Source organism: Urocampus carinirostris, chromosome 15 (genome assembly GCF_059441175.1).
Source record: "Urocampus carinirostris isolate Australia breed hairy pipefish chromosome 15, RoL_Ucar_1.0, whole genome shotgun sequence".
NCBI classification, from domain to species: Eukaryota; Metazoa; Chordata; class Actinopteri; order Syngnathiformes; family Syngnathidae; genus Urocampus; species Urocampus carinirostris.
Genome location: NC_142363.1, coordinates 16,595,441 through 16,611,205, shown reverse-complemented (window position 1 = coordinate 16,611,205; position 15,765 = coordinate 16,595,441). Strand labels below are relative to the sequence as shown.

General features: G+C 38.6%; 1 protein-coding gene across 1 annotated transcript in view; it reads left to right on the top strand.

Annotated features, from left to right (window-relative positions):
- Window positions 1–15,765, top strand: part of kif26ab (kinesin family member 26Ab) — a 129,045-nt gene that overhangs the window by 65,464 nt on the left and 47,816 nt on the right. The window lies entirely within an intron of this gene.

Below are 15,765 nucleotides of genomic sequence, written 5' to 3'. Positions count from 1 at the left end.
TTTACACTCTTGGTGTTTCATCACCAGACCCCGTTTTGGCTCTAAGTCGCTAAGGAAATACCTCACATCGAAGATCATTAAACAATCTAGTTTGTTGTTAAAACACTTGATAATGAAACCCAGAGAAAACACTGAACCAATGAAAACACCACCCAAGAGCCAAGGCAATTTATTAGGGTGATCGGATCACAGCATACAAAGATAACTCCCCTAATTACATGCATATCTTTCTTGTTTGCAATATTTTGTGACATTTTTACAAAAGAACTCCGCTCGTGCCTCGTTTTGAAACCATTATTTATATCAGAATGAGCCTCAACAGTCCTAAGTAACTGAAGGAGGGAGACCAATTTAAGTGTTATATTTTTAGAAATGGGGCATAGGTTCTGGCATTATAATTGTTTGATAGATCTTAGGAAATCATCTAACGTAACATAGTGAAATAAAATGTACTGAAGAATTAACCGTAGTCTGGAGAGCGGGTTTTGTGTTTTTTTGGAATTTTGTCTTGAAATATATTGTTTGTTTGATTAAATTAAATAAATAAACAAAACATATATATTTAAATATATGCTGTATATCTGTATAAATATAATATATATATATATATATATATATATATATATATATATATATATATATATATATATATATAGGATTATAGGATTAATTCAAAGTTAATAAAGATTAAATTCATTATTTTTCACCAAGGTGTTTGATTTGAATCTAAACTGTGCAGTTTGTAAGGATTTAAAAGAATCACCTTTTTACTCATATCTGAGTAAACCTGTCGATATTGCCATTACTGTACATTGAAAAGGAAAAAGAAAAAATCTGGGGAAATAAAAAAGATATCCAGGAGTACATTACTGCATTACAAGATGCACAGTCGTCTCTAAAAATATATTCAGATTCAGATTCAGATTCAGATCTACTTTATTGTCATTCTAGTACACGTGTATACAGAACGAAATGTCGATGCATCTGACCCCCAACAGTTTCCTTGAATGTACAGATATAAATAATGTGGTATTGTATTTTGGCTACGTGTAGTATTTTACCATAGTGCCGATAGTGCAAGAAGAGTAGCTAACCAGATGTGCAATATGGGCAGTCAGGTTAACAAGTCAGGTACACAGTAACATTAACACTGTAACAATAACGCTGTAATTACAATAGTGCAGAGAGCAATGTGCAAGGAGTGGCAAGCTATAAAAAAAACTGCCAGTAGTGCAAAAGTCAGATTAGCAGCCGTTTAGATTTAAGTTAACTATATGTTAGATTGACCATTTAACAGTCTAATGGCCAGGGGGACTAGACTATTGCGGAGCCTGGTGGTCCTGCACCGCACACTGCAGTACCTCTTCCCAGAGGCTAGAAGAGTGAACAGTCCATGATGGGGGTGAGAGGGGTCCCCGGTAATGTTTTTTGCATGGGATAGGCAGTGCTTCTGGCCAATGTCCTGAATGGAGGGAAGTGTAGTCCCGATTATTTTCTCTGCTGTCCTCGTTACCCTCCTCACACTACCCCAGTCGGTAGCGCTGCAGCCTCCACACCACACAGAGATACAGCTGGTCAGGATACTCTCTATGGTGCCCCTGTAGAATGTAATGAGGGAGGGTGGGGGCAGGTGGGCTCTCCTCATCCTCCGCAGGAAGTACAGGCGCTGCTGTGCCCTCTTAACCAGTGATGCAGTGTTTACGGACCAGGTGAGTTTGTTTGTAATGTGCACCCCTAGGAACTTGATATGTAAATTGTGTTTTATTTACATGTTTTGTTCCATCACAATATGGCAACTTGGTAATGTTCCAAAGTGCAAAAAATATATCAAACACTGAAATAAACATGAAATACCTCCAGACAATACTAAGCATAGGATAAGCCCTTGCGTGAGACTCTCTCATTCTCTTATAAAACCATGTAATTCTACTTTTCATTCATGGGCACTGGTGCCTGCAAACTGAAGGCTCAATTCTTTTTGTGATGGAGCGTGTCGCACTGCATTTAATCGCGATATCACCCTGGAAACAACGCCAAGTGTTTCTAATTTTATCCAAAAACTTGATTGCAAACTTTAAACATATAAAATACAGAAATGAGAGAGAGAGCCAAGAGTCAAACCCATTGCACAATAATTTCAAAATAAAGTCAGTAATGCAAATAATCATTAATTGTCTCTTATTGGCTCTGTTGCCACTGTGACGGATTTACAGGTTTTTGCTCAGGAACAGTGAAATGTTTTTGGTTGAAGCTTGTTTAGATAATTCTTTCATATCAATTTTTGAAAAAAACTTCCGTCATTTAAAAAAAAGCTATATATTTATATGATAAGTGAAAATGCACATCATATACGTTAGTGTATTGATATTAAATACTCGTTGGTGAACAAATTTGCATTGGAGGTGTAACAAACCGGCGGCTAGGTGGCTAGCGCACAGCCCCACGAGTCCAGTTACCGTTGCCTCCCGATGTGGAGTTTGCATGTTCTTCCCGTGCCTGCGTGGGCTTCTTCCTGGCACTCCGGTTTCCTTCCACATTCCAAACACAAGCATGTCAGGTTAAGTGGCCGGTTCAAATTGTCCAGAGATGTGAATGAGCGAGAGTTTTTTCTGTCTCTGTGTGCCCTGCGACTGGCTGTCTACCAGTTCAGGGTGTCCCCTGCCCACTGCCTAAAGATAGCTGGGATGGGCTCCGTCCCCTCAGCGACCCCAGTAAAGATAAGCGGTACAGAAATAGATGGATGGATGTGAAAATCCTGCTTTCTTCAGTAACGATAACATTTAGTATTAGCTTAAACTAAACAACCACAACAAAAGTTTACCAGATTGACTAAACATTTTTTTTCTGATTGCACACCGCGGTAATTGCACTGCAAATAAACCCAAGCATGTATCCTAGCTTAATAGTGCTACTTCAAACAAATAAACACACGATACCATTAGAATAATGTATTTTACAACCGGTCTATCTTTGCAACTCCCCGGTGTGCCGCATAGCCACTAACAGATTCCCTGGCAGCTCGGCTAGGGCTGCAGCTCTCATTATTAATGTCGGCAATAGGAAATCCTAATGGGAATGACGCACGGGGACTATTGAAGGTTTGGCCCCCATCAGGGAAAGAAAACCATTGAAGGAGATGTCCTGTGGGACACCACTAAGAGGGATTAGCCTTTTTCTTCACTAGGGATCAGTTGGCCGATTTAATTTGGAGGGGAATTCCAAGTCCACTAACTTCCTGTTACAAGAGTAGCAGTGAGGTGTGAACAGTTTTGAGGAGTACTGGAACACATGTAATAGCGTTATGTCATTAAGATACAAAAAAAAAATAGAATATAATTTTATTCTATTGCAGTTACAGAAAAATATAGTTACATTTGCATAATCCACCAATAGACGAAATATGTCTATCATAATTGTAATCACTGACCCTTGAGAGACAGAGATTTTAACATGATGTGCGCGCACATTGTGGTAACGTCCCTATCTGTTGCGCAGATTGTACCGATTCCATATTTGTCTCACAGTTTTGCAGGCAAAAGCACTTTTCTTTCTGTCTGTATTTCAATTTTCCTTCAATGTAGCAGTCATTTTGTTGAATTGGCGTGAGCCTGCTGTTTTGTGAGTGCAGTTGTGCACTAGTGATGCGTTCAGTGACATTTAGTAAATTTGACTGATTGTCATCTTTTTCTAGTTTGCATTCAATTGGTGTTTAAAATCACTATACAATCACTGTGTTGTTATATTGTACAAATGTTTTACTTAGCCTAGCAAATCTGAATATTGTCACAAGGTTTGGCATCGCACATCAAAGTAAAACTTGAACTTGGAGACAAACCATCTCAGCGTTTGTTTGACATCTAGAACACTTGTTGGTTTTATAACAATATTTGGCGTTTGATAAACTCTTAATGTGAACTAAAACAGAGAGTATTTTGTCCTCCATATGAAAAAGGAAGTTCTATTTGAGGTTAATAAACTATACTTCTTAGGACCAGAACGGAGACAAGACTCGCGTAAAGTCTATCACAGTTCTATTAGAAGAAAGGAAGGGGGTTGCGCCCACCATCTGGGGATTGCTCAATGCGGGAAGCAGGTCGCTCTGAACGCGGAAGTGGGACTTCCATGGCGAGCGATGGCGGTGTCGGGAACGCAAGAAATCAGTAGATGGGATAGAAGAGCAAAAACGTGGCCTGGATCGGAAGCAAGCCGAAAGCCAGGAGAGTAGACGTAGTCGAAATAAAAAACGGATCGTTATTTGGGACGAGAGAACAGACGTGTTCAAGATCAAAACAGGTCATAATTCGGGACAGGAGAGCAGACTTGGTCAAACTCAAAACAGATCGTAGTGGGAGACAAACAGAAGCAAAAAACGGGACAGGCGATAAAGTGCTTCCCGTGTAAAAACAGAGATTTGCAGACGAACTGACCAAAGGGGACTGACAGGACAGAGTTTGAATAGTGACAGGGAGCCAATCCGTCAACAAGCTGCAGTTGGTGCTACACGGGCGGGGCCAATTGGGCGCCATGGCAATCGTGACAATACTATGTGGTTAAAACTTTGAGCACTTTTTGTAGGACTATGAGCAACTACCTCATCTTGGTTTCCACTAATTATTTTTCAAAGGTTGCAATTTTCATTTATATTATACTATCATTATTTGTTTACGAAATGTAGTAATTTTTATTTCATGATGTTTATTTCTTTCTTTTATTAGCATATATGGGATTGGAGTCATCCAAAAGTAATTGAAAGTGACCAAGTTGCATTACTGCAATATTATGGTTACTTATTACTATACTTTTTTCAACAGATTACTAGTAACTGTCTCGGATGACATTTTTCGAGTTACCCTCCCAACCGTGGGTGTGACGCTGACTTGGATTTATTGGTTTTGGTGTTTTTATTGGCGCCAACCACAAATGTATTCGGATTGCGGGGAAAAAAGTGGGTGAGGTGAATCTGTTTTTTCCGCTGTAGCGGGCCCTAGTGGGTTAAGGGGAGGTTCAGATGGAAGCACAATGAAAGGTCCCACCTTTTATTTGATCCCGATGATAATTTGCTTGGCAGGAGTTGCGTGTTTTGCTTGGCCTGAAGAAGAAGAGTTGCGATGAGGTGAATAACATTCCACATATACAAGAGAGATGCATTGTGGCCTATTCAGGGCTTCCTGAATTCTCTGCAGCTGTCGCCAGCTACCAAAATATTATTGCAATCATTATCTCCTCGCCTTTGTTTTTGCTGTAACATACTAACACTGTTTAAAACCTACCTCAATGATTAGAGGAAAAAGAAAAGAAAATCAAAGGAATGTGGCACGAGACCTGATTGAAAACAAAACCCACATCTGATTAGCATTCAGTTTTGCTCTGGATGGATACAATTAGTAGGATTTGTGTGCAAATCCGCAGGGTTGGGATGGTGAAGCTGAATAATCAAACGCTTGCTGGCTCCTCGGACATTTGTTTGACATTCAACCTACAACATTTTACTTGCAAATTATTTTTTAATTAGAATACGATTAGATGCAGTTGGCCTTCTCTGCGCTTTGCAACATAGGGAGGAATCCCATCCCTCACCCAATTAGTAAAAAAACGATTGAAAATAAAGTCAAGTTGTATGACAGATATTATTATGGATATATTTTCAATCATGTATAATTGGCTGAGTTTTATTCATACTCCAGTTATAAAAAAGTTAAAAAAAATTAAAAAAAGAAATAAAAAAAATAATTGCTTATTTCTAGAATATATATTTTTTTATTTTAGGACAAAAAAAGAATTAAAAATAAAACTTATGTTGTATAAGGCTTCTCAAATATTAGGTAGAAAACTTGGGCCGACACGCTAGGTTGCTGTGACTTGTCCTTGGTTGGCGTATGACTATCGAAAAGCACTCCTGTGATTTTAATCTGTTGTTTCTATTTGTTAGTGTTTTATGAAAATATAAGTGTTTAGTCGATCGCCTATAAGAAAGGCATGTACTTGAAGGCGCATCATGAATGAGCTTGATTGAGGCTGCAATGATGACACTAGCCAGGAGATGTTGGTAGAGAGTACCAAAGTCCCAAATTCCGTACAGCTTCTTTAATGTCCTTCAAAGTCCAATTCATCGTCAGATACACCACAGAGTTGTTGCCCTTTGCCTGCTTTTTCACGTTTATATATATCGTTTTAGGCAACCATCTGTTTACTCCATTCTCTAACATCCGTCTCTGGTACCTTGAATAAAAATAATATTGTAATAGGATCAATTTCACTGGTAGTCTTGTTATTAGGATTAGGCACTCTCAACACCCTGTTGCAAGGTTTTGTGATGATGATCTTTTTGGATATTACTTTGCACACATAATAGGACATAATTGTTCTTTTGTACATTTGAAAAATGGGCGTTATGCAAAAGTAAATAAGGTAAATGTGTTGTTGACTATACATATGAAAATAATCAAACCCCGTACTCACAATTTCAACAGGGTGTCATGTTTTTCTCTGTGCTCCTATTGGGTGAATCCTACTTTAAAGAAATCAGGCTGTTCCCCACCCTCTCATTTTTGCAGAAAGGCTTAAAAGCCAAGAAGACACAGGGTCAGTAATGACCAATTAGACTGACTCGACAGTTGCATGGAGACGGAGAGAGTCAGGGGGTCAAACAGTGGCTGGCTGTCTTGCTTATCATTGTGTGTGTGTGTGTGTGTTTGTTTGTGTATTTTTGTGCATTTGTGTGTACAGGCCGCTAATGAATTTAGAGCCTTGCATTGAGCTGACTAGCACGCTAAGCCCTGATTGCCTTGTGACGGAGCATATGATTAGTATGTTGACACAACGGCGTGTAATGAACGCAGGTGGAGCTCACGGTGGGAGCCAAACTGCGGAAATAACCGCCGCTTCTATTCCCATTTTCCTCTTCCATTAACACCTGCTGATTGCCGAGGTGTGTTTATTACCCGTAAGGCCCACGAGATACGTCGACAGAGGGGGGGAAGGTCCTGCTTGGTTTTCATTACATTCTGCTTAGTCGGCTGATTGTGACCAAAGTCAACTCTTGGGATTTTGGAGCTTAAACTTTGAGAGTCAATGTGACTGTTGGCCGGACATTGTGTTTTATTAAGCGCCTCTTAATGGTGAAAACAAAAAACAAATACGTCATTCATTCATTAGAAAATAAATAAATAAATGTATGTTTTTTAATGTTAAGCAAAAATACATAGACAAGTTTTTTAAAAAAAAATACATATTTGTTATATCTGCTACGGGTACCTAAAAAAACCCAAATCTTGCACTGCACAATACAGTGACATCTAGTGATCAAATAACGTGCACTGTCCCTTTAAGCATTGTCAAAACTCTCGTGAAGATGTTATCCTAGAGGTATGTTCTGATTTGATACCTAACTTATTACAAGGCTTTTCCTGCAACCCAAAAATATAAAAGTCACATTTCTAGTCAAGTCCCATTTATTCACAAAATGTTTCAAAAGACTGTGCAGTTAACAGTTACAACAGTTCCTTAGCAAAATAATTACTTCATGATTTGTGCATGCAATATCAATTATCCTTAATTTGGGAATAAAAAGTCTAGATATAACTACTTAATTGGACCTCTAGGTAAAAAAGTACATTGTTACCTCATTGGCAGAGTACTTTGCTCGTTTTGAGTACATATTTCTCAGTTAAGTGTTTTATAAACTTTTATATCATCTTTAAGTAAGAAATATTATCAGGAAATGTAGCTATTTTCAAGTGTTTCTATTTTTGTATTAAAAAAGGTATCTCATTTGGCAGAACAAAGATTCTTTTAAAAGGACAATATACTAAGATAAAAAATAAAACACTGTAATACCCTATTTTCCTGCCCATAAGGCGCACTTTGTCAAAAGGTGCCCTCTCCGTAGTTGGTTCTATTTCGGTATTTATCAACACACATGGCGCACCAGCTCATTGGGTGCGAGTGCCGCGCGACCGCTTTAAAACCGCACAAACAAGCATACAAGTGTGCGTATTAAAAAAAGCAAAACCGAGTTTCAGCTTGCGAACCTTCGATTCATTAATCTTTAATTTTCTTGTGGCTGCTCGGTTTCCATGTTCTTCCGCCTAGCGTAGAAATCCACACACCATGGCGGATAATAACACGGTGAGCATTCAATGGAGTGTAACTAAGGTTTTGGATTTAAATAATGTTTGCGGGTACATCCAAGAGTACTGCCGCAAACAATGCATTGCGTGTGATGTCACGTGCACTCTTCTGCTCAGACGGGATATGATAGCAATCAAACAAGAGATGCTTGAAAGTCACAGGACACGCTTGGAAGTAATAATTAGTTCGAAACGTGAACAATCTCACTAAAACATGGGATTTAACCCGAACCTGTGACCTCCCATTCTCGGGAGCAGGCACCCAACCCTAAGGACATTGAGCTGGTCCCTCTCTGCCGCTCTGCATGAGACACAGGGCGCACTGCCCGGGATTTTTTGAATGAAATCAGAAATTTATGTGAACTTTATGGCCGGTATAAATATGGTAAATAAATGAAAACCTACATCTTGTTCCTCATATGATTGTCAGAGCAAGAAAACAATAGAAAAACTGTAGCATTGGAGCAAACTTCATAATGTCTTACCCCACCTTATAAATTAGGTCTATGCGCTGCTACTTTTGAATACAAGCATAAACAGATGCGTAAACTTCATTATGATAAAAGTCCAAGCAAAGAAAAAATATAGTAGATGGCTTGACTTGCTTTAAGCTTGCTAATACTCTCACTAATACTCTATTGTATGGGGCTGTTGTTCGCCAAATCACAATCATTGGTCTCCCCATCGCCCTCTGTTATGAGGCAAGATAAGTGCGGGCTTCACTTTGCATCTGCTCAAGAAGTAAAAGTTACATAATAATTGCCCTAATACTATTCAAAAAACAATGTGAAAAATCAACAATTTTGAGAAAGAACATCTACAAATTGTATACATGAGAAAGGAATTTAACACTGAATTAATATAACTATTTAACATATTTGTGATTTGTAATTTTCTGCATTACTGCTGTATTTTTTTGTTTTTTTTTGTTGTGTAATGTAAACTCCAAGAAAAATAATTGCCGGACGATGTCACATCACTGAAAACCTTTATAATTTATACCCACAATGTGAAAATTCGCTGTGCAGACTGCAGAAATGCGATCAGGGTTGCACGGGCACGACTAGGACAGCTGTATGCTGGAATGCAACCCCGCAGGGGTTTCGGGAGGAAGTGAGTATCTGTTTATGGTACCTGCCCTGCAGCTGCTGCCCAGGTGAGTACTGCTTGACGGTGATCGTACACGAGGAATCTTAACGTAATTGTTCATGCTCGCTTTTGTGCCTCACCCTGCCAACTGCCATATAAAAACCCATTGGCTTTTACATACATACCATTTAAAAGTCAAAAGCATTAGATGTTATTGTACACCCTGTCTCCAGAATATTACCAAAAAAACAAATACAAAAACACATATTTTTGCATATTATTTCGCTATGCGCAGCACGGCGGCGCAGTGGTTAGCGCTTGTGCGGCACAGTTCATGTCATGGGAACCTGTCGTGGGTTCAAATCCAGCTCCAGACTTCCTGTGCGGAGTTTGTATGTTCTCCCCGTGCTTGCGTGGGTTTCCTCCGGGCACTCCGGTTTCCTCCCACGTTCCAAAAACATGTATTTCAGGTGAATTGGCCGGTGCAAATTGTCCCCAGGTGTGAATGAGCGAATGAGTTGTCTGTCCCTGTGTGCCCTGCGATTGGCTGGCAACCAGTTCAGGGTGTCCCCTGCCCACTGCCCGGAGATGGCTGGGATGGGCTCCAGCGACCCTAATGAGGATAAGCGGTACGGCTAATGAGATGAGATGAGATTTCGCTTTGTTCATATCGGGAAGCAGTTTTGGTAATAATTTGGTAAAATGATCACAAAGACTGAGCGGAAGATTGTGTTCTGTAAGTAATCGAGTAAATTTAACCTCGCTATTCGTTGCACCCACAGTTTTTGTTTTAGTTTGGAAGACGGCATACTTGGTCTTACTCACTTTACAGTCGCAAGATGTGGCATAATATTATTATATCCTCCATCTCCTATTCCAGAATCGAATCCACAATGTTTACATTCTCCTTTCTATGATGCTTTTATAAAAAGATCATTACTTATCTACTTGGATTTCAACTTTTTGGTTTTCTAGTGTCACCTTAAGACTATTTTCATTTCTTGTGCAATTGTGTCGACGTTACAACATGTGCTTGTTTAAAACCAGAAATGTTAAACCTTTACCCAAACGGAAATCTAATGGTTGTCTATACTAGTCTCAAGTCAATATATTTATTTGTTGTTATAATTGAAAAATGAAGCCCATAAACTGCAGATTAAAAAAAGTTAAATCTTCAGACGTTTTTAAAGGAAGAAAAGCGATACTCTAAAGCATAAACTGTCATGATTACAGATGTGAATCACCCGCGCCCGCTCCTTTGGCGCCGACTGCCTCAGACTCGACCCTAATTCCAACCTGTTTTTTGCTCCTGTCTGTCCCCCGGCTTTGATGCGTTTTTTTATCCTGACCACGTCTACTGAAACCGTTTATTAATTTATCTGGATTTATAAAGAGGTTCAAAGGTTTGAAATTGTGATAGTGTGACTGATTAATTTGCATTCATGTTTTGGTGATAGGCCTTTACTTAAGTAGCGGGTTACCAGCCTTGTTTTATCGGCTCCTCATATCAGTGCCTATTAGAATAGTTTACTTGTTTTGGGGTATTTCCACTTCAACTCACTCTCTAAGTTTTGTTTTCTTTAGGTTTCGGGCCAATATAAAAGTGACTGTCAGCCATTTTGACTGCGCACTCATGAATCCTATTGCCATTGTCTTGTAGCTCTTATGTGCCTGCAATATTCCTTTTTGTTTCCAAACAAAAGTCAACCATTTTTCATAGACCCACAACATATTTCAAAAATTTTGTTTGCTTCTAAAAATGTTTCAATGCAGTATATCTTTGTTTTAAATTCCACGATACATGTTAAATATTTACCATTATAAATGTCCTTTCTTTTTATATTAACATGTGTAATTTGAGGAAAAAAACTACCTAAAAATTAATGTTATAGAAAGCTATTAGGGTTTAGGTTTGACAAAAATTAAATTGGCCCTTGTATCCATTAGTGCACCTATGTCAAAGTCAAGGCCTGCGGGCAACTTTTGGCCCCCAAGAAGGTTTTCTTTGGCTCCTGCGCTTATCTTCAATTATTATCGTATCATATTGAATTGTTGTGTATTTGTTTTGAATGTATGTTACTTCATTTTATTGTAGTTAAGTGAATGATAGAACATTGCAATTGTTTTTTCTTTGATTTTATTTTAGCACACTTTTGCTAAAATATGAAATACAGGCTAATGATGCTGCCTGAATAATACTGGTTTCTTTCATTAATGTTCATGTAATGGGAATATTTGTATCAAGGACATTTGTCTTTTGTTCCTGTTGAAAACAGAAGATCACTAACAGAGCCATTAGAAAACGTTGCTTTACTTGTCTGATCATATTGGAATATATTTGTTAGCTTTTTTGTCGGTTTTATCAGGTTTATGAGATCAGTCCGGCCCTTTAGCATGTAGCTTATTTTTCTTATTTGGCCCTTCCATCAGTTTTTCTTTGACACTCTTCCTTTAGCATATATGTACGTGGCGCTTGTGGTTAAAAAACTCTTTCTACCATTTTCGTACTTTTCGACATTGTGATGTCAAAACAGCATGACAAATGAGGTCAGGACTGTTTGGTTGGCTGCCGTCTGACTGACAGTAGAGATCATGACTCCTGATAAGTAGGTTGGGCAGATTACGTGAAGCGCAAAGGTCCAGGCAGTGAGTGTGGCAAGAATAGCACCACGGATGAGCGTACTTGTAAATGATATATTTCGGAAAGGCGGCTCATATTTGATTGTAAAATCACCAGGAATCAGGGATTCAGGTTTAGATGGAACTGCATGTTAAATGCAATGCAATGTGAACCACATAAACTGTGTCGACACTCTAGAGTGTATTATACTTCTTTCGTGTTTACAATGTCATGTAGTTTCTTGTGTCTTCTGTTTTGTTTCAATCTATTTTGTCCTGCACTTTCCACTGTGCAGTTTTGCATAGTCAAGGCTCCACAGTCTTCTCCCTGGAGGTGAGAGGGTAATGGTTGTGTTGTCAAGCCACCGCAAGATGGATTCGTCCACCGGGGCAAGAGTGTGAGGGGAATGTATAGCACTGCAGAAAACTCACATATAAAATGCTTACTCTCTTTTGAGACACTACACTGCAAAAAAAAAAAAAAAAATCTGACCCCAATGTCAGAAAGTTGTAATTATTTTAAAAGTCTTTTTTCCCAATTTTATGATATTTTACCTTGTTTCCTTAGAAAATAAGAAAATTGCTCTTGAAACAAACACATTTCTAAGAAAAGCGTATGTTTTATGGCTATAGACAACAATAAATATATATATTTTTTTCATTTGATAGGTTTATAGTTTACTATACAAATGAAATAAGGAGAGAAGACGTACCTGAAGATGGATATTATCTTACAAAATGCAGATCTGTGCAAAAGTGTGTGGAAGTCATTAAACAGCAACATTATTGAACGATAATGACAATAATATAAACTGTGCATAATAGTCAAAATAACAAACAACGGTGAGGTATAATAGTCAAAATAACAATTGGCATTCTAGGCAATCTCCTCTGCAGGTGTCCAATAATCAAAACCCAACAGACTTATCATCAATCTAAGAAATATTTTCCACCAGGATAATAAAAAATCATTCTACAATCTTTCCACCATTTCTACCATTAATTATTATCTACTATCTGCCACGGATGACAACTTTGCTGATTTTAAGTAAGCAAGTACCAATGAGGATTCGTCATAGTGCAGATGATAACCGTTCTTGAAGGGTTGCTACTTGTAATGTTAGCCGATACCAAAATCACCTGCCTTCTACTGGTACACTGCAAAAAGAAAATCCCATTGTTTTGGCAGAAAACTGAGGTAATTGTAAATGTCAGTTTCTAGCTATTTTTACTATCTTTTCTCTGGTAAGGAAAGGATACTTTCAAACAAAATAAGCAAAACTATGTTTTCAAGCGGCAGCACGGTAGGCGCAGTGGTTAGCGCGTTTGCGGCACAGTTCTGAGGTCATGAGATTGAACCTTCCCTCTGTTTGCATATCCTCCCTGTGCTTGTGTGGGATTCCTCCGGGCACACCGGTTTCCTCCCACATTCCAAAAATATGCATGTCAGGTTAATTGGCTGGTCCAAATCGTCCCTTGGTGTGAATGAGCGAGTGAGTTGTCTGTTTCTGTGTGCCCTGCGACTGGCCGGCAACCAGTTCATGGTGTTCCCAGCCCACTGCCCGAAGATTGCTAGGATGGGCTCCAGCACCTCCGCGACCCTACTGAGGATATGCGGTGCAGATAATGGATGGATGGATGGATGTTTTCAAGCACATTTTCTTTCCTAATATATTTTGCAGGTGGGTTCCGGTCAGACCCTAACTGAACAAGTGATGACTTTTATTGCAATACTGAGATCTGCAGTGGTATCTGGTAGTCAAACACAACACAGTGGATCTTTAAAACAAATAAATTAAATCTACACTGAAAACAATTGCATAGGATGACTTTTATAGTGTGTGTTGACATTGAAAGGTAATTTGTCATTTTTGCAGAAAGAATGGCATCTTCCGTACTATTGATATTGGTAGACAGTAAAATAGCCAGTGTTGATTTAACACTTGTCGAAAAAGATCATTTGTTCACTAAATTAGTGTTAAAACTTCACACTATTTAACACTCTTTATGTCAAGGTACTCAGTAATTGTGTAAATTTAACAATTGCATAAACCCTAACACTACCACAGTGAGCATAATGCATGGTCCTTATCTTCTTGTAAATTATTACTGGTTATTTTCCTGTGTATATGGTATCAATAGCGAATCAGGATTTGAGTATCTGTATCGGTATGGTTCTGAAAATGTGGCGTAATTCCTCCCTGATTCAAATACGATATTTCTTATTTAACAAGAAAAACAATGCACAGGCTGTCTTAAAAAGATAAAAGCAGGTGCCCCATAATTGAACCCTGCGGAACACAATACAACACCACAGAATTTGAATCTGAGACATTTATGTGCGCCTTATGGTCTTGAAAATATGTTAATGCTTTTTGTGAGTCTCCTCATCTTTCTCGTGATCGTATTGTGCCCGGCAGCCATCGATTGACTCTTGCCATGGTGACGGCCGCCAGGGTATTGCTTTCACCCTCCGTCGCCAACCTGCGACCGATAGTTGAGACGCCTTGCGTGAGTGCTCTCTTTTTCCCTCTCGCTCTCTAGTGTTCCCTCACATAAAGCTCTGAGTCAGTAAGTCTGTCTGGCCCACTCACATAGCCTGCAGAGCGTGCGGCGATGTCTGACAAACAAAAGAGTCCAAGTGCTGACGTGAAGCAGAATGCTTACCATGTGGATCAAACCCTGCAGGAAGAGGGAAAGAAACACAACGCTCCTCACTGATTTCTTTCACATGTGGAGTCATGAAAGGAGTTCTGGACTTGTCATTTAACAGAGGATGGCTTTTGTCTCATCATGTTGATAGAGGTGATAAAAAAATATTTGGATACCCAGTGGCTGCATGTCCACTGGGAAGAAAATGTCAAAGCTTTCGCACCATTCCATTTTCAGCCCACATAGTGCAGAGCATTCACAATACAATTTAACAGTGGATGGAATGCCTTAGGGCTCCATGATTTGTGCATAAAGACATGTTTCTTCCAAACAGTAGTACATCTTTGCTTGATTAGGCAAACATTAGTTACATTCCCACCCTGGAGAGTACAGTAAAGCCACTAGTGTCAGAACATTAGTGCATATACAGCTTTTTCAATGTTTATTTCATTTACGTATTCCTTTTTCAAAATAATTTTCCCGTGTAAATAACAAAATAATCTTTTTAAGTGAAATTACTCCTGTTTTAAGATCCTTTACATTGTTTTATTTACATAAAATAAAAAATAAAAAATCCTAAAATAAGGTTTATTGTTCAGTAGACACTCAAAATAAGGTGAGAAGACATCAATGGATGTTCAACTTGCAAAGAGAACAGGAGAGGACTCAACCCTCAGGTAAGAAATTTCAATCGGTTCTAAAAGCCCTTTCTTTTTATTAAATGTCCTCGGTTACAAAATGCAGATCTCACTTAAAGGATGTGGAATCAAAGAACAGCACTGTTATTTGCCAAATAAATGAACACATTTCTCTTTTATGGCTCTATTATTTTGTATTCTCTATCATTGTGATATTTAGACCAAAAGTAGAAAAACAACATTAAAAATGACAAAATAGCCTTGACATAGAGAAACTGTCGATGACAGAATTTACCGAAACGGACAGTTTGTATGATTTGACCAATAGATGTTGCTGTATTGTGTTGTGCAATTAAAAAAATAATGTTTAAAGCACAAGGAAAAACAAAAACTATAGAACTACCGATATTCAAAGTGACCACCAAAACGTACCGTCTTTATCCTGTGATGGTCACAATGTCTAAAATGAATCAAAATTTCTCAACCTATGAGTATTTTAAAAAAAGTCAAATTGATATGTGAGGCATGACACAGTTCGGTAGCCATTGGTTCAAAACCGGCCTTCCTGTGCGGAGTTTGCATGTTTTTCCCAAGCCTGCGTGGGTTTCTCCCAGGCACTCTGGTTTCCTTCCACATTC